The sequence below is a fragment of the Mesocricetus auratus genome, unplaced genomic scaffold (assembly GCF_017639785.1).
Source record: "Mesocricetus auratus isolate SY011 unplaced genomic scaffold, BCM_Maur_2.0 Super-Scaffold_100676, whole genome shotgun sequence".
In the NCBI taxonomy this organism is placed as follows: domain Eukaryota; kingdom Metazoa; phylum Chordata; class Mammalia; order Rodentia; family Cricetidae; genus Mesocricetus; species Mesocricetus auratus.
The window spans coordinates 154,229,006-154,247,325 of record NW_024429266.1 but is presented as its reverse complement, the minus strand read 5'-3'; the positions used below and the strand labels follow the sequence as shown (position 1 = coordinate 154,247,325).

The 18,320-nt window shown below is 40.6% G+C and overlaps 1 long non-coding RNA gene and 1 pseudogene across 2 annotated transcripts in view; both read right to left on the bottom strand.

Annotated features, from left to right (window-relative positions):
* Positions 1-18,320, bottom strand: part of LOC106021214 — a 293,439-nt gene that overhangs the window by 58,760 nt on the left and 216,359 nt on the right. The window lies entirely within an intron of this gene.
* LOC121137389 lies at positions 5,118-5,232 on the bottom strand (annotated as a pseudogene).

Here is an 18,320-nt window from a genome sequence, read left to right as displayed (position 1 = left end):
ATTTAAGGGGAGATGTGAAGGACAAGGAGAAGTGACTGTTGGTAGGGAGCCTCAAGCCAAGAGCAGGAAGAAGCAAGACTTTAGGGGACCAGTCTCCAGTGTCTGGAGATGATAAGGACACAGTGGGGAAGAAGAATACGGGCTAGAGCAAGTTCCTTTTCTGAACTCAGCTGCCACTGGATCCTGTTCTGTGAAAGGCAGGAAGGGGGTTTGTAAGGAGAACTTGAAATTAACAGTTGTAAAGGACTTAATGATTACCTTGTTATGAAACAGGTTCTCAGTAAATGCTGTCACATTAATTTACATATTGTATTGCTCACAGGCCACTTTCTTCAGGGAGAACCAAGACTCAAAGTTGGGTCTTTCTGGTGGGTCCTTCCCTATGAGTAGTGCTGATGTATGTTCTGGGTTGACTCCGTTCACTGTCTGTCATGAGATTCTGTGAATTAATAAGTGGCCCCTGTGTAAAATGATTTTGAAAATATCTAGAAATTAAACGTGCAAGAAAAAGTAGTTCTATATTTTAATAAGAAAATGCATTCTTTAGACTGTTAATTATCATTATTATGATTTTTAATAAATAGAATAGGTGTTTTTAAAGTTAAGGTAAAATGTTGTTGCTACATTACACAACTCTGGGTGACTTGATGTCATATTTATAACTTTTCCTCTCAGAACGTGAAAAACTTGCTAAAGGCCTAGGTGTTCCTCTTGGCCCAAGACTTAGGAGTTACTCATTTCCCTGGTTCTGGAAAAGAAAACCACGTGTCGGACTCACCTCCTACCAGGAATTGACTTAAAAGACTATGAATCAAACTTGAGAAAGAGTCCGGCCAGTGTTAACACTCCTGTTTAAAGAGGAAGGGGTACTTCCTGCTTTTAAGGAAGTACAGGAGTGGCTCACTTCCGGTCCTGGCAAGCATCTACTGCTCAGAGCATTGGTAGCAGTAGCTGCATGCGTGTGTGAGCGCACAAGTGCATTCACATGTAGGTGCCCTCATGCTGTACACACACACACACACACACACACGACAACTATGTTAGCTTCATTTCTTTACTTTGACTGAAAAATTTAAGGCATTTTCCCAGCATACATTAGATCCAGAACATGGCTTGTGTATCACCTGAAATTATTTGACCCAGAGAGAAAGCATATATACACTGAGGTCCTTATTCTCCCTTTGCAAAGTGGTAGCCACAAACACACCACCAAGCTGTGGGGTTAAGTCCACCAAAAGTATGCTCAGGCTTCATGAAGAACAAAATAGTTACACAAGGCCTTCAGGGTCCAAACATTCCTCTTCAAACATCCACCTCCCCACTCCCACTCCCTATCCCTTCTCCCAGTGTGTGTGTGTGTGTGTGTGTGTGTGTGTGTGTGTGTGTGTGTGTGTGTGAATGTGGAGATATGCCACAAAAGACAGAAGGCAATCAGAGGAGAGGATAGATAACAGATGTGGGTTTTCTCCTTTCACCTCCTTTGAGACAGTTTGAGCCATCGCCTAGGCTCACCTAGCTGGTCGACAGGCTTTAGGGGATTCTCCCATTTCAGGCTCTCATCTCACCTTAGTGTTCTGGGGTTGCAGACAATATGTTGCTATGTCCTGCTTTACATGGATCCTGGGGATCTGAACTTAGTTCCTTATCTTTGCATGCAAGTGTTGTACCCACTAGGCAGTTTCTTGAACCCCACTCATTTGTCTCTTTGGGGTTTTGTTTTGTTTTGCTATTCAGATACACCATCAGATCACAGTGTGTCTCAGACTGACAAATTCCAAATTTCCAGTTGGAAAGTGTTTGGTGAAGAAACTGCTGTGGTATTGAGTCACATGCCATGTGGGGAACTTTTATGTGGATTAGGATGTTCCAGTCAGAAAGAAAAAGAAAGGAAAGGAAGGAGGGAGGGAGGAAGAAAGGAGGGAGAGAGGGAGGGAGGGAGGGAGGGAGGGGAAGAGAAGAAAGAAAGAAAGAAAGAAAGGAGGAAGGAAGGAAGGAAGGAAGGAAGGAAGGAAGGAAGGAAGGACGCTGTCTCTTGGCGGATTCACTCCTCCCTCTCTCCTGAGAAAACCTGCAGCTTAGGTTACCCAGTCTTTGTCTCTCCCAACAGCAATTTTTGTAGCATCCTAACGCATCTTAGGGGACAATCATTTATTACATGTCTACTATGTTACATATATTGCAATGATATGCCCAGAGAGGAGAGAGAAATTAGCTTTTCTCCAGCAGTCAGACTCTTGGCAAACATTTCTGAGGTAAAACAGGATTTATTTGAAGCTTAAGACAGAGGATGTGGGCTCCAGATGGCACTTGTGTGAGTATAAACTTTTGAGTAAAACATGACTGACCTCAGAGTGCAAGGAGCACGTTTTTGCAAATTATTAGACCATCTGTCACTTGAAGACATTTGAATAATGCCTTCCATAGGAAATTGAGGGAAATTACATGCCTGTTCTTGAAGTTCACATTTCTGAAAGAATATGCTCACAAGGCATTTCATTGATTTCAGAGGGCGGACCCTCAGGGTATCTAAAAGGTGTGCCGAAATTCTCAGAACCTCATGATCCCCTTCAATGGCCATGATCAATCACGGCATTAAAACAATAAACAAATAGATGAATAGTTCCATGTGTTGTGTAGAAGGATATTTACAGTGGTCGACTTAGTGCCTGGAACTCTGATGTTCCCAGACTTGCTGGTGTTCTGTTTGGAAGGATCTGAGGCCATCTTGAGAGAGAGAGATAAAAGACATATTCTGAGGATTTTAAAATTAGCAGTCATGTCTCTTAAGGCCTGGATTTATATATTCCTGTTTCTCCTGTGATACTTTTATTAAAACCTATTTGTTCATTCCCTTTCCGGATGATTCTTCTTCACTGTGCAAGATTCTCTTAGGCAAATCTCATTCGCCCAGGCAGGTGTCACTTGACTCTCTAGAGCTGTTTCTCTGCTAGGCTGTGAGTACTGTTAGGGGATAGTGTTAATTGTCCCTGTACCTCACTGACACACAGGATAGAGCCTGTGATGAGATGAACTGGAAAATGAAGATTTGTCTCTAAGACACTAATGCTCTTCTCATTCGTGTATGTGTGTCATACACACACACACACACACACACACTCAAACACGCACTGAAAGAACAATGAGATATACTTAATGATTACCTGAAAATGTTTTGAAATAAAATTCAAACATCACCTGACATAGTTCTTATATATCTATATTGGGAAGTGGTACAGTAATATTCATGTAGGTGTAATATGAGATTATAGCTATTTTATAAGTATGTTATATTTATTTTATGAATTTTTTCTTTTAAGTTTTTTTTATTTATTCATTATTACAGGTGGGAACATGTATATTCCTAAGCATGACACTTTTCAATTACATTTTCTCCTTCCAGGGCCCAAACTAAGGTTGTCAGGCTTCAAGGCTCTTTTACCCACTGAGTATTTTGCCAATCCCTTATGTGAATTTTTCATGAACAGCTAATGTAGTGGTTCAAAGTGTAGTTTTATGGGTTAGAATAGTTGGGTCGGGTCCTGTGACCTTATACAAATAACTTGTGCTGACTCCGAATTTCAACACCATCACTGTAAACTGGGGACTTTCTCATCACATGAAGTTGTTATTTTGACTGAATCAGTATAAGTGAACTGTCGGCCTTAGAACATGGGACAGAAACAGTGCTCAATAAACGTTAGCTATTTTCATTATCAAGCAATAATCTGTGGTGACACTTGGGAGTCAAATAGGTTTTAATAAAAGTACATAGCTTTTTGTTCACCTCAACAAACCTTCTCACTGGTGTTCATTGTGTGTGTAGGCTGTGTATAGGATGCTGACTTAAATGGATGAATGGTCTTCTCATTTAAGTCTCAAAACATATCATAGAAAACCCAAACAGAAGCAAATAATTAAACTATGGTATCTATGGGCTATTTATAGTCATAAACAAGGTGCTGTGACAGACATGTCAAACAGGTATTTTGTTAATTATGGTTGAGACCACTGCTTTGGAATGCTGTTGAGAGGAGATCTGTGATAATTAATAATTTTTGCTAGATATAAAAGTCAGGAAACTTAAGGGTTCTAGTGCCATGCACAGATCTATTGTGAAACGGATAATAAGAAAGACGACCAAAAAGAATAGACATTTACACTCTATGGTAGCTCATATTCTTGGGGTGAATAAAGAATGATAAAGAGATAAAGTAAGGCCTGATAAAGCTAATTTGATCAGTGAGTCATCATGGATTGGACAGGCCCAAACTAGAAGTGGCTCAGAAGTTCCTAGAAGAGAATGTCAGTTGAATATTTTTCAGGACAAACACAGAAGTAAAACAGAAAATCTTTGGTTATAGTCATATAGTTGTTGTAATTAATCTACCTCATTGGAAAGTCCCTAGTTATATAATTATGAGTTTGTTTGTTGCTTCTGATTCATTGAGTCTAAGTTCTGTTTCTGTTTTTCTTATAAGCATTTATAAGGAATAGACCAACTTGAGTTTTACTTATTCTTGTGTAAGTAATCAAGGTTGTGGCCAAGAGTGTAGCTCTATGGTAGAACTCATGCTTACCATGTTCAAAGCCCTAGGTTCAATCCAACAAAACCAACAACAGAGCCAACAACAAAATTCAGCAAGTTTGAGCTGAGCATGCTTGGTCTACTAAGAGTCTTGAGGCCTTGTTTACATTTGAATTTTCTTTAACAAAGATCATATCAAAAGTGATCCTGGGTCTGTTTTATTGTGCAATTGCTTGCTGAAGCCAGCTAACTAGAGCTAGGTAGGCCCTGCTATGTTGCCTTTACTGGTCTTGAACTCATGGGACTCAAGAAAAATTCTCCTGCCCCTCCTGCCTTATGAATAACTGGAGATATAGGAGTGTGCCACCATGCTCATCTGCGGGTTCAAATTGTCACCTGCTTTCTTTCTTTCTTTTTTTTTTAAGTTACCAAGTATTACTGAACCTCATTGGTCACCAAGGTAACACGGAAATACTTATTTTGTGGATTACGTGGAAATACTTGGCAATGGACTTGGCTCTGAAAAGGTGCTTAACAGATGATATTAATCATTGCTAGAGTGATCAAGGACTTCCTAAACCACTTTGGAATTATGATGTTGCCACTTTATTTTCTGCTCACTCAAATCAAAGACTCAACCCCATTAGATATTAAACTGATAAGGGCAGATAATACACTCGATTTTAGCAAAAATGCCAAGAAGCAATTCAACCCTGTTTGAAATTCAGGAAAATGGCTCAATTTTTATCTCATCAAAACCACAGCTCCCTCTTTTGTCATTGTCCTCAGTTGCCTCCTAGAAATTGAGACATTGTTGCTGAAGACCGCACATGTTGGGTGGAGGACTTATAGTCCCAAAAGGAGCCATTATAAGCTGCTAAGAGAGAAATGTCTTACCCAGCTGTGACACCCACAAAACCGAATGACCAGAATGACAAGGTATCCCAAAAGGAGAGTAAGTGGCACTTACATGATAGGATAACAACAGTCCTGCTCAATAGGATGGAACTCATGCCTAGTACTGTAAATCTAGCCACTACCCTTGGCTGGTGAGGCTATGAACCCCAAAGGAGAATGACTACTGCCACTTCCTAAACCACTATAAATGATAATTTCATTCTAAATACTTATACCCAGAGATTAACGGAGCATCAACGAAATGCGTCAAGCAGCAACCTTTACAAAAAGACACAACCAGTCAAAATCCAGAGAAGAACTGACCATGGGGTACCCAACCCCATTTGATATATTTACAACAGAATGTCTGCACTTAAATCTTGTAGAACATCTCAGAAGAGCAGGCAGAAGGATTGATTGTAGGAGTCAGGAGAAGAGGGCATTTGCAAGACAGGGGATCTCCATCCAGGAAACCTCAGCAATATGGTTGTCTAAACAAAACCTGAACAATGATGATACCAATTGATAAGCAAGCACAGATGGGGGAAGTCACACAAAAGCCTACATTTAGAAGAGCTATAGACAATTAATAGTTGCTGAGAGTAGGTGAAAGAGTCTTCTCCAGGAAAGAGCCCCAATTATCCAACCACAAATGATCAACCCTAACCACATATATATGAGCAACACTAATTGAGCTCATCAGGTTGTATGCCTGAAGATATGTGTGAATGTATACACATGTGTGTAATGATAATAATTAAAGAATATGGGACTATGGATTTGAGAAGGAAGGAGGGGACATGGGAAGACCTATAAGAAGCAGAAGGGGAGAAGAAATGATAAATATAGTGTTTACCTATGAAATTCTCAAAAATAAACTAATTAAAAAACTAATTGGGTCCAAATCCGAAAGAGGAGATCTGGAAGAGGACTGAGGAAGCCTACCTGCTTTTTGGTACAATGGTGAGTGACACAAATAGTTCTTATTTTCAACGACTCTCCTTAAAAAATGCATTTTACCTTTTTTCTAAGTAAACTATAAAAATCAAAATTGTATTATGCATAAGTTCTATAGATCCTCAGGTACACACACTGAGTGTTCAGCAAGTGATAATGATGAAAAGAACCCAAGAAAATATTAAAAGTATTAAAATGGTTTCATTCAGCTTTTGAGTCATGAGAAGTCCAACTTCCAATGATCTAATACTGCCTTGTTCCTAACAAGCTTTCTGCTGTGTGACCATTCCTCTTAAATGTGATAGACAAGAGAACCAACTCATGTATTTGACATACATAGCAATCTGTTAGAAATAATTCATTTTCTGTGTCATGCAATTAGTTGTGTGTTACATATTTGTACAAATGGCTCCCAACTTAGCACAGTATGACTAATTCCTTTCAGCTTTATAATGGCGTCAAAGCTACACTCACCCAGTGGAAGCCTCACTTTGAGTTACTCATTTGGATCACTTCCAGGACTGTAGTCCTTTTCTGTGATTTTGGGCAATGACAGTGAGTCATAGCTCCCAGGCAGCCACATGACATAACTGAGATTTTGGATATTGTGATGTTTTTTTGTGTGTCCCATAACTTCTGAAAGATGCCCATCTGCATGTACACGAGCTATTTAACACTTTACTATAAAGTAGGTTTTGTGTTGGGTGATGCTGTCAAAATGGAAGTATCCAGGAAAGAGCTCATTTAAGGTACACTAGTCTAACCAATGACATTCAGTAACTTAGAAGTATCAAATGTATTTTCACTCTATAGAATGCTCAGCTTCTGATTACTGGAAGATGTAATCCCACTGTAAATCAGTCACTGTAAATCTGTCACATGTAGACCGTGAGCCCACACCACATGCTTGATTCTAACAAGGCTTGAGACGGTTAAATCTTGGATACTGGAACAGAATTATTCAACATACGTTGATTGTCTTCTAAAAGTTATAGATGATGGCTGAGGAGATAGGTCAGTCTGTTAAGTGCTTGCCACTCAAACCTTAGGACCTGAGTTCAGTCCCTGCCCAGGTGTGGTGATACATGGAGTATGCGAACCTGATACTAAGGAAGTAGGAACAAGCAGATCCTTGGGGCTTCCTGACAAAGAACCTGTCTTGCTCAGCAAGTTCTAAGCCAATAAGAGACGCTATCTCAACAAGCCGGGTGGTAACTCCTAAGGAACACCTAAGATTTTCTGTCCTCTGCCCTCCACATGCATAGGCATACACATATTCACCTGTGCACCCCTACACACATACACACATCACAAATTATAGACCATGAAGTCTGGGTTACATTAAATTCAAAGACTCAAAACTCAGTGCTTCTGATTCCAAATTCTATGCCCAAGGCTATACACTCAAAAAAATGTGTGTGTAGTTTTAACATTTATAAGATAAAAAAGTCTTACACTTTGTTTTAAGGCCTCAACAATGTGTCTAGCTCTTGCTATATTTGTTCAGTTTACTCAGATTTTCATATCTGAAGTTTGATTGACCCAGAGCAAACCTAAGATGACTTACAAATTCTGAAACTGTTAGTGTAGCAAAATGCTGCAGACACATAGTCAACTTGTAAGTCATGGCTATAAAAACAAGCAACCAGCTGATTGAAATCACTCAGTGCGACATATTCAACTATGCAAATATCCATGTTACCAGTGTCAGTAACTCTTACAGTTAAATATTTTTAACCATTAAATTATTTCACAACTGTTTTGGGAATTTAGTTCATTTTAATCAGGACATTATCAGCTCTAAGTCATGACTGGCACTGTAATAATTTAGATGTGTATATCATTTCCCTTTTGGTAAAGTAGACAATAGGAACTTAATTAGGAAATTAGTTTATCCACTGCCAATAGATATTTTTTCACTGCAATACACCCTTCACTTAATTTCAAAACTTTTGTCTGCCATAAAAGGAAACTTGGGGCCATTGTGTGATCCTTAGAGATTCTACACAAATACTATCCTCAACTGCCTTGTCAAGTTATAAAACCAAAAAATCAGCTGAAGTAGATCTATCACAAGATCAGCTATACCATAACATTCTTGGGTATATACCCAAAACCAAAGGGCTTACATCTTGCTATGAGGTATCTGTTCTTTCATGTTCATTTCTTCTCTTTTCATAATAGCCAGAAATTATAAACAGACTAGATTTCCATTAAATGATGGATGGATAATGAAAATTTGGTACATTTATAAAATAGAATATTAGTTAACTGTTAATAAAAATGAAAATACAAAATTTCTAGGTAAATGAATGGAGCTAGAAATAATTGTCTTGAGTGAGGTAACCCAGACCCAGAAAGACAGATGTTTCACGTTTTCTCTCATATGTGGAGTCTAGATTTTATACTTTTTATGTTCCATTCAGAATGCCCTTGGTATTTAGCTGCAAAGGGACCAGGGGAGAAGAGGCTCTCCTGTGGAAAAGGAACTAGAATACAGTGTTATAAAGGGAAGGGGATGGAATTAGAGTAAGAGAATGAAACAGGGCGGGAATGGGAGGACAGGGTAGAGGAGGGAACTTGGGTAGGAATAATCAACACTAAAAGCCTTTTTAAAAAGCCATATGGAAAACTACTATAGAAACTCCCTAAAATACATACATATATAAAAGGAGTTTAAATGGAATTACCATAAAATGACATGACAACATTTCCACTAGGTACCATATGCTACCAATTAAAAGCACCAGTTTCAGGAATAGTTACATCTTTTTGACTTATTGGCCAATGGGATTCTAATAACCACCTTCCCCCACCCAAATATCACAGGTGTTGTCAAATTACCCCCAAACTTGACAATAAGATCCTATTGCTAAAGGCACCACATACTTATGGTAGAGAACATGGAAAAATATAGTTGGTACTCAACTGGAAGGTTCACCCCGACTGGCTAGTATTCATAGTTCTGGGAGGTATTATACATGCTACCAAAATAGAAAAGTAATCATCAGTGTCATCCAGCTATGAACCCTGTGAGCTACAATAACAACCTGCCTACAAGATATGCCCACTAGAGCAATAGTGACATGAATGTATGGGAATAACCAACCACCGTTTGAAAATCAGATTTCAGGTCAATTCCATGAGATAGAAGCCACAGCTGACACTGTCAATGAAACCAAGACCCTAAATGTAGATAAGCATCTCTGGGGGAGAATCTACTTCTTGTATTCCAGAAAATTAACATAAAAACAAAAAGAAAGTCTCCGAATGACATATTTTTATACCTATAGATCAGACCTTACCAGAGAAGCTTCTTGCAGTAGACAGTAATTAAGACAGAAATTCACAACTTGTCAATGTACAGAGAATAAGAGGCTTTAGAATGCTCAGTCCTAAGTGGGATGTCGGTGTCAGACCCCTGTAGTCAAGGTCCATGCATCTTTGCAAAAGTTGGGGCAGAGGATTGTTAGTCTGAAGTGTTGGATGGTTTCAAGTTAACAGTTGTTTTACATACACAACAACGCAAATACACATATGAACTCACAGCGCTTGTGACAACATGCACAAGACCTGTAAAAGTTCAAGCTAGACAAAATCCCAGCATGGAGGAAGGGAAGTAAGCAGGAAGTCCTATCCCAATCAGGGGTCTATTGGGAATTGACAGCTACTGGAAGAGGGAAAATCAGTTTTCTTCAATGGAGTGACAATGTATCAGCCATACTCCAAGGTAGGATCCAAGCTCAGGAGCAGTGGGCCAACTCAAAATGGACTCTGTCTCTCTCTCTGTGTCTCTCTGTCTCTGTCTCTGTCTCTGTCTCTCTCTCTCTCTCTCTCTCTCTCTCTCTCTCTCTCTCTCTCTCTCTCTCCATGATGCTGGGTAAGTAGGAAGGCGGGAGAGGTTCAGGGAGGAGTTGGGAGAGAGGAATGAATATGACCAAAATAATTAATTTGCATGAAATTCTCAAAGAATAAATGAAAACATTAAAGAAAATCAATAAGTTTAAAAAACAAAACATTTTAGAGTTTGCTCTTTTTACATTCACTGTTATTGCTCTGTATGTGTGTGTGTGTGTGTGTGTGTGTGTGTGGATGGTGTGTGCATGTTAATGTGGATGAAAATGTGTCACGAAACATGTGGACGATATGGGTCAACTTTCAGGAGTCAGTTCTCTCCTTCCACTATGTGGGTTTGGGGACAGAACTTAGCCACAAGGTTTCATGGCAAATGCTTTTACTGACTGAGCAACCTCATTGATACTTAACATTTGTTCTTCTCAGAACTCAACAATAGTGTTTGCATAGAGCTCACTGCATCTATTCAGTTCTTCCACATAATTAGTAAACAAATAGACAGTGTACAATACCTAACTAAACACATATGTGACCAAGTCTATCATGTAAATTAATAGCTATTTACATCTCTCTCACACACACATGCATGCATGTGTCTGCACATAAATATGCTTACATGTGAACACACATTATGTATATACACTATGTGCACACACATATATGTACACACACATACACATGCCCTATGCACACACATAATCAATCATTTTTCTCATCTCATTTTTTGCTTAGGACAAACATTAAAATCACTCTATGATTACTGTTAATGTGAAAAGTGGTTCTTTTCCATTCAAAGACTGTAGAGTGCAGCCTTTCTTGCCAGCCTGGTTCCAGAGCCACATCAGTCCCAAATGAACACACAGGAGGCTATATTAATTATGAAGCTGTTGGCCATTTGCTTGTTTCTTACTGGCTAGCTCTGACTTAAGTATTTAAGCCATAATTGTTAATCTAAATATTTCTCTTACCGGAGAAAACGGTCCGGACCTCTGATTCCTATGGAGGCTACATCATGACTGCCTGTGTCTCTCTTTCCCAGAATCCTCCTCAACTCCTAGTTCCACCTATCTTGCTTCCCTGTTGGTCAACAGTGTCTTATTGACATATACACAGGACTTCTCCATTAAAAGACTGTGAATATAATGTGTATTTGGCATGGTTTGGGAATTAATCCTATCTGAAGTTCCTATCAATACCATTTGCAGATAACCAGGTGTCACAGAGATTACAATACAGTGCTCTGAAAAGCTCCTCTATGGAATCTGGCCCCAGAAAAGACGGAGTAAGCACACTCTATCTGACTTCTCCCACTGAATGAAACTGAAAACCCCAGACAGAAGACAGGCAGCATGCAGAAGAAGCAACATACCACACCATGCAAGATCTAGACACAGAGTTTCCTGGGCCCACTAACCTGGGCTCAGTAGCAACGTGAGTCCTGGACTAGTACACGAGGCACCGAGGGAGCCAGCCCGGCAGAAGCTGTCCCCCTAGTCAGAGCTACAAGAAGGAAGAAGCTATAAGAGACAGAGAAAATAATGGGATGTCTTATGAGTTCTCTTCCTTCCTTTCCCATTATGGTCCAGAAGCTATAATCCCAGACAGTGACAAGCACAGCACAGTCATGCCGAAGGAGGAGAATCTGCTGGCTGAGCAAAGCAAGTGGGCTCTGGAGAGACGAGAAAGGGAAGGTTCCGGCGACTTTCTTTTTATTTCTCTATTTGCTGGTTGCCCTGGCAGCAGCTCCAGCTGTGAGAAGAGAAAATACTGAAGTCTTTGTTTGCTAGTGAAAGGACCAGGACACTGTAGTGTCACCGCCAGTCAAAGAATATCCAATAGAGATAATGTGTTTTATGCAGTCCGTTGTATCTAAAATATTTCAACAACAAAAATATTAGTTGATATATCAATTTACACACATATTTAATATATTTAATTTCATGTATGTTATATATATATGTATACATACTTTCATGTACATACATATGCATGCACACATATACGTGTCTGTGTGTATACTAAGGCCTCTGAGACCCTAGTTCTATGTGACTTTTGAGCATACAAAATGTGGTAAGTCAAAATTTAGATGTGCTCTCAGGATAAAAATCCATATTAGATTTCAAAATGCATTTTGAAATAGATTCTTCTAAGTCAGTGCCACTGACTACTTTTTTCTTTAGTCAAATCACTAGAAGATGTACAATGAATTCTAATCACATTGCAATATTGTGATGCTACAGAAGTCAGTATTTCACTATAAGATATTTTAGGCATTGATGCAGGCTAAGCCTTGGGGAACAGTACCACTGAGTGCCATGGATCCTTGAGAACAGAGTACAGTTGGAATATTAGTCATGGGGGTGGGGCTTCTTTCCCATTGAGCAGGTAGGAGTTGACATGGGAAACCCAGAACATTGGTTCTCAACCTGTAGATTAAGATAACCACAGGGGGTCTCATATTAGATATCCTGAATATATTTACATTATAATTTGTAACAGTAGCAAAATTACAGTATGAAATAGCAATGAAAACAATTTTATGGTAGGGGGTCACCACACCATGAAAAACTGTCTTAAAGGGTCGAAGCTTTAGGAAGGTTGAAAACCACTGCCCTAGAGGGAGGAAAGATGTGTAGATTCCTAAGACCTCTGGTGCAAGGCTGCTGACATTTGCTACTGCCAACAAAATTAGGAGGAGACAGGCTGGGTCCCTGTGGGGCTGCCACTGCTGTCAGGAGGTCTTGCTCTTCAAAGCCAGGAGCCAGCTAACAGTGTCTGCAGAGCTAGTAGGTGAACCTCCACAGCTAAGGAGTGTCTATTCATTAGCATAACACAAAGCCTGGTAGATAAAAATCTGGTCTAGGAGTTATCAGGCTCCAATTTATTAACATTTTTTTCCTCTAAGAAACAGTTAGGTCTCCCCACCCCCAATTATGTTGTACTGAGTGTTAAAAATAATAAACCTGGCTTGCATTTATTTAACAGCCTGTAATGTTGCTAAGACTGTACTGGGGGCTCTCTCATTCACATTCCTGGGAAACACTAGTCTGTGGATATTAATAATTTCCTTTTCTAGTAAGGGTAGCAAAGCTAGGAGCAATATTCGTAGTCAGTTAGCTATACAGCTGTAGGGTCTGATCAGAGCATGGTAGACTGGTTCCTAACAAGCTGCCCCACTTAACTTCAGCAGTGGGCTGGTTTCTCAGCTATTGCAGGTTTCAGTATCCTCAGCAAACCCCAAACAGCCTAGCATAAACAAGGATGCTTGCTGTTTCTAAACTGCCAGAATTAAGTACCTGTGTTGCCACTGAGGTGTGTGCATAGGTCACATCCCAGGGTGTACTTTGAGTAGGGTATGCTACTTCAGGAAGGTAAGCAAGGAAACCTGCTCCTGCTGGTCTTCGGGCAATGGAGTCTTGTCCTATCACTATGGAAGTTTCTTTTGCCCAGGGCAGAGGCCAGATTTTGTTAAATCACAATTCAAATGCATGGAGACTCCACCCTGAGGAATGAGTGCTATGCCCACACACTCTCACCTTCTGCTTAGCTTTGAGAGTCTGGAACTGGTCTATTTACCTCATAAGTGCAAGGCAAAAAACAGCCACCCACCCAACATTGATTGTTTTCAATAGATGCTAATTTTCATCTCCATCTGCCTCTACCCCATGCCATAGCAATTATCAAAATCTATCTGTCTCTTAAATCAAGCCCCTAGGAAGTAAAACAATAAACGAGGCAGACGGAAGCTGAGTAGGAAGGAGGCATCACCACTAAGTGAGTCTGAAGAGGACAGACGCAGGGGCGGTGAGGCACAGCCTGCAGTCATTAGGAGCCAAGGAAACTGAAGTGTGGGAACAGCCTCCAGACGTGAGGGTGCTCTCGAGGCTTCCAGAAGGACTCGCATGAGAACTATTGAACCCTGTGTTTTCCAAACTGTACGTCATGACCGACAGGTCAGGAAATCATTTTTATGAATCATGACCAGAAATGATTTTTTATCACAAAGCTTAACTGAATAGAATGTAGAATGCCACATACATTACTGTCTCACGGCATAAAGTTTATTTCTCCATGAAGCTATAATCTGAGAGTTGAAAATACATTGTTCTGTTTTCTGATTCCTGGGAGGTTGGTATTCCCCACACACTGCTGACAATGATGTTTTCTAATGTGGTAATATGGGAGTTAGAGTACAATGTTCTGGTTCCAAACGGCACTTTTCACCTTTCTCCTGTTTCTTTCCACAATGAACAAATTGGCAGAGTATTTTGCTAATGAAGAGCTAATACATGTGTCCCCTCAATTCTAGGAAATTTATACTTGTGATCCATATTTAATCTTCCTCTCATTGCCTTCTAAGCTGATAGCTCTCCCTACAAGGCAATGCAACCCCTCTGTGCACCCATATGGGTCAGGTTTGATGTCATTATTGATAGTCACTTTCTAAGAAGTTGGTTAGGATGAAATTTGAACCCTCTGCTGCTTTTGCACATGTGTGTGTTGTGTGCATGTGTGCTGTGTGCATATGGTGTCTGGTGTGGATATGTATGTATGTGTAAATGTTTATGCATATATGTGTATTTGCATGTGAAGGCTCACAACAGCTCTTTTTTTCTTGATTACTTTCACTGTGTTTATTGAGTCATGGTCTCTTGATGAAGCCAAACTCACTGACTCCAGCTAGACTAGCTCCTAGTTTGCCCCAGGGAACCCCTGTCTTTGCTTCCTTAGTGCTAGGATTATAGGTGGCCATACCTCCCTTCTGTTCTTGATGCTAATGAAAAATGCCTGGTGCTATGAAAACTGTTACTTAGCTAATTTTTAAATGTGGCAGCATGGATATGCAGATGTTATTAGCATTGCCCAGACAGACTATGCAGCCTGTTTTCTGTCTTTTGGATCTCTGTCAACTCCTATTTTAGAGGAATAGAGTTTACAGTGCCTGGTTCCAGATCAAGTGTTGCTCTCTTGTCTAGGCTCTGCATCAGATCCTCAGTAGGGTGTGGTCACTTTCACAGTTTATCACACTGTAACATCCCAGCACACATCTTGCCAGACCTCCTGTACTGGCTTTTCATGTTCTCTCTCTTCTGGTCTTTCTCAAATGCAAGCTACATCAGCTGCCTGTTCCTGTGTTTCAGCGGCTTCTCCTTGCTGGTACATAAAGACAGTCTTTGTTAGGGCAGCTTTGTGTCACCATGGTCTAGCCACCTTCTCCCTCTCGACTTTCTTTTTCTCCAAATGTAATTATTTATTTATTCTGTCACTTTTGGCATTTCAGCAAAAATTACTAAAGAATATCATAAAGTTTTTTTACACTTTAAAATTAAACTTTTTGGTTTGGAAAGAAATGAATTTCATTATATTAATATTGTTTCTCTCTCATTTTTATTAGATCTTTGATAACGTCATACCATGCATTTTGATCTTATTCATCCCTCTCCTGCAACCCCTTCCAAATACATCCCTCCTCCCTACGCAGCCAATTTTGTGTCCTCTCTTTTGTTTATTAGACCCACCAAGTCCAATTTGTGCCATTTATATATTCTTAGACGTGTGGCCTTCTACTGGAGTGAGGGCTCTTACCAGGTCCCCACTGTTAACCAAATCTGACTCTCTTCTCCCTGTAGCTATTTCCAGCTAGGGATCAGACTTCTTGGTTTTAGACTATTTGCTCAAGACTTCTTTCATTTCCTGTGATGTTCCTAGGTCCTTCCCAGGGTCGTGACATAGGCTGAGCTTTCTCCTGGCATCATTAGGTTTATTGACTCTACTAGAAGTCCTTGTCTCTCTAGGCAGGTGACTTACCAAGCTGTCTCAGCATGCCCTGGAGCTATGCTTCATAGTATTGTTCTTTATTGATGTCTATCTCCCTCACTGGACTGTAATGATCTCTGGTAGTGTGAGCATAGTGTGTGTGTGTGTGTTTTTTGCCCCAGAGCCTAGAACTATGCTCAGTTCACAGAGTTTGGAGGCAGACATTTTTCATCCAACCCTTTTGACCTCTTTAGAAGCAGGCAAGTGAAAAGCCCCAGGTGCTCACGTGTGTCCTGGAGTCTCAGATCTGTGGGGAATACCCAAAGGCAAATCTCCAAGGGATGGAAGAACCAGGTTGAGCAGCAGGAAGAACCTTTTGAGTATCAGTGTTGATGTCTCGAAGCCCTGGTATTTATGGTTTCTCCTTTATTTGGTTTGGACACAGGCATCCCTCTATCCCCTTTGGAGGCTGTCATTTCCTTGTTTAGGGGCTTAATTAAGTCTGCTCCTAACCTGCTGCAAACAGCCAAGGAGGGAGAGAGGTGTCTGCTTTATGGCACTGGGAGAAATTCTAGCTGTGCACAGTGCAGTGAAGCTGAAGAATTTACTGTGTGTATAACTCCATGGCGGATCACATGTGCTGTTAGCCTAATCCCAAATTTCAAGCTGTTCCCTGGGCTTTGTGTTTCCTAAGGGATATAAGAATGAGCAGTAGCAAAAACGGAAATCACACTTTACCATAAACACAGAAAATTGTCCTCTCCAGGCCCCTTATTGCATCAATGGATGGACCATGCTGTGGGAATGCTAACAAGAAACACTAGTGACATTGTCTGGAGTGACAGCCTTGATGGAGCTTCTATTTTAGAGTGTCAAGTGCTTTTCCTACAGTGTCTTAGTTAACATCTACAGCCATCCTAAGAGGGGCTCTGCTTGACCAGGGAGGAAGCGGCAGCAGAGAGAAGCCAGGCTCTTTCCTGGAGACCACACATGAAGCAACAGGTGGTAAAAGGATTTGGAGCCATGCAGATGATCTTTCTGTCTCATCCCCCTTGACCACCATTTTATCTGCCCCCTTTGGTCTTTCATCATTCCTTCCATAAATCTTTTATTTTCAGGAATTTATTGTATTATGGTCACTGGGGAGTCAAAGGATGGCTCTTTCCCTGGAAAAGCTAACCACCACCCTAGGGGGATATAGACTCACTAATTCCCTTGCTGACATCTTTTCTCTTCCCTCCCCTTCTCTTCCTTTTCACTTAATTAGTTTTAGTTTAAGCAGAATGTTACTCATAGTCCAAGCTGGCCTAGAATTCATTATGTATCCAAAGCTGGCCTTGAACTGAAGGCCGCTTTCTTTTCTCAGCCTCCCAGGTACTGGGATTGCAGTCATGAGCCCCCATGCCTGGATTCTTACTAACCCTGATTGAGAACTTCTGTGAACCAGGCTTGGGATACCTTCTTGAGCCTCAGGACTGTTACGTCCAAGTTTATGCTGTTACCTGACACTTTCTATAAATGAGAAAATGAAAGCCTATGGTGAAACAACTTACACATGGATTCAGGAAGGCACCTAAGAGTCAGTTGGGATAATTTACTCAGGCCAGATGAAAAGGGGGCTCAGGTTTACCTGACTCAGTCACATGTCCATACATGGCACTAAACTACAGCAATATGGAGAATGCAGGAACAGAGGGACCTTCAGTGCACTCTAAGAGCACTGGGTCCCTGGGAGCTGGTGGTACATACCTTTAATCCCAGAACTTGGGAGGCAGAGGCAGAGGGATCTCAGTGAATTCAAGGCCAGCCTGGTCTACAAAGTGATTTCCAAGACAGCCATGACTGTTACACAGAAAACAACAACAACAACAACAAAACAAAAACAAAAGAGCACTGAGTAAGATGTTTGTAACTTTACCCAGAGAGGCCCAAGAAGGCTTCTTGAAGAATTCTTGTGCTGAGAAAATGTAAAAGTATACAGTCTTTGTGGTAACTCTGTCCTGTGCATTACGTTAGCTCTACACACAATCTGGTAGGCGCTTCCACCAAGTACCAGTTCCTTGGCTTTCCCACTTAACACTATCTTCTTAAAGTGCTATGGATCAAGCCCAAGACCTTTCACATACTAGAAATGTACTCTACCACTGAACTGTCCCCAGCCCTTCCCCTGAATATTCTGATTCAATGGGTCAAGAACAGATTCCAGACACATCTGCATTTGTAACAAGCTCTCAATTCAGTTCTTGAGTTCCTGCTCACTATGATGTCACTGAGCCTCAAGTGAATAGATAAGCTATAGAATTTTTTCCAAGCTAATGTTTCCCAGTGA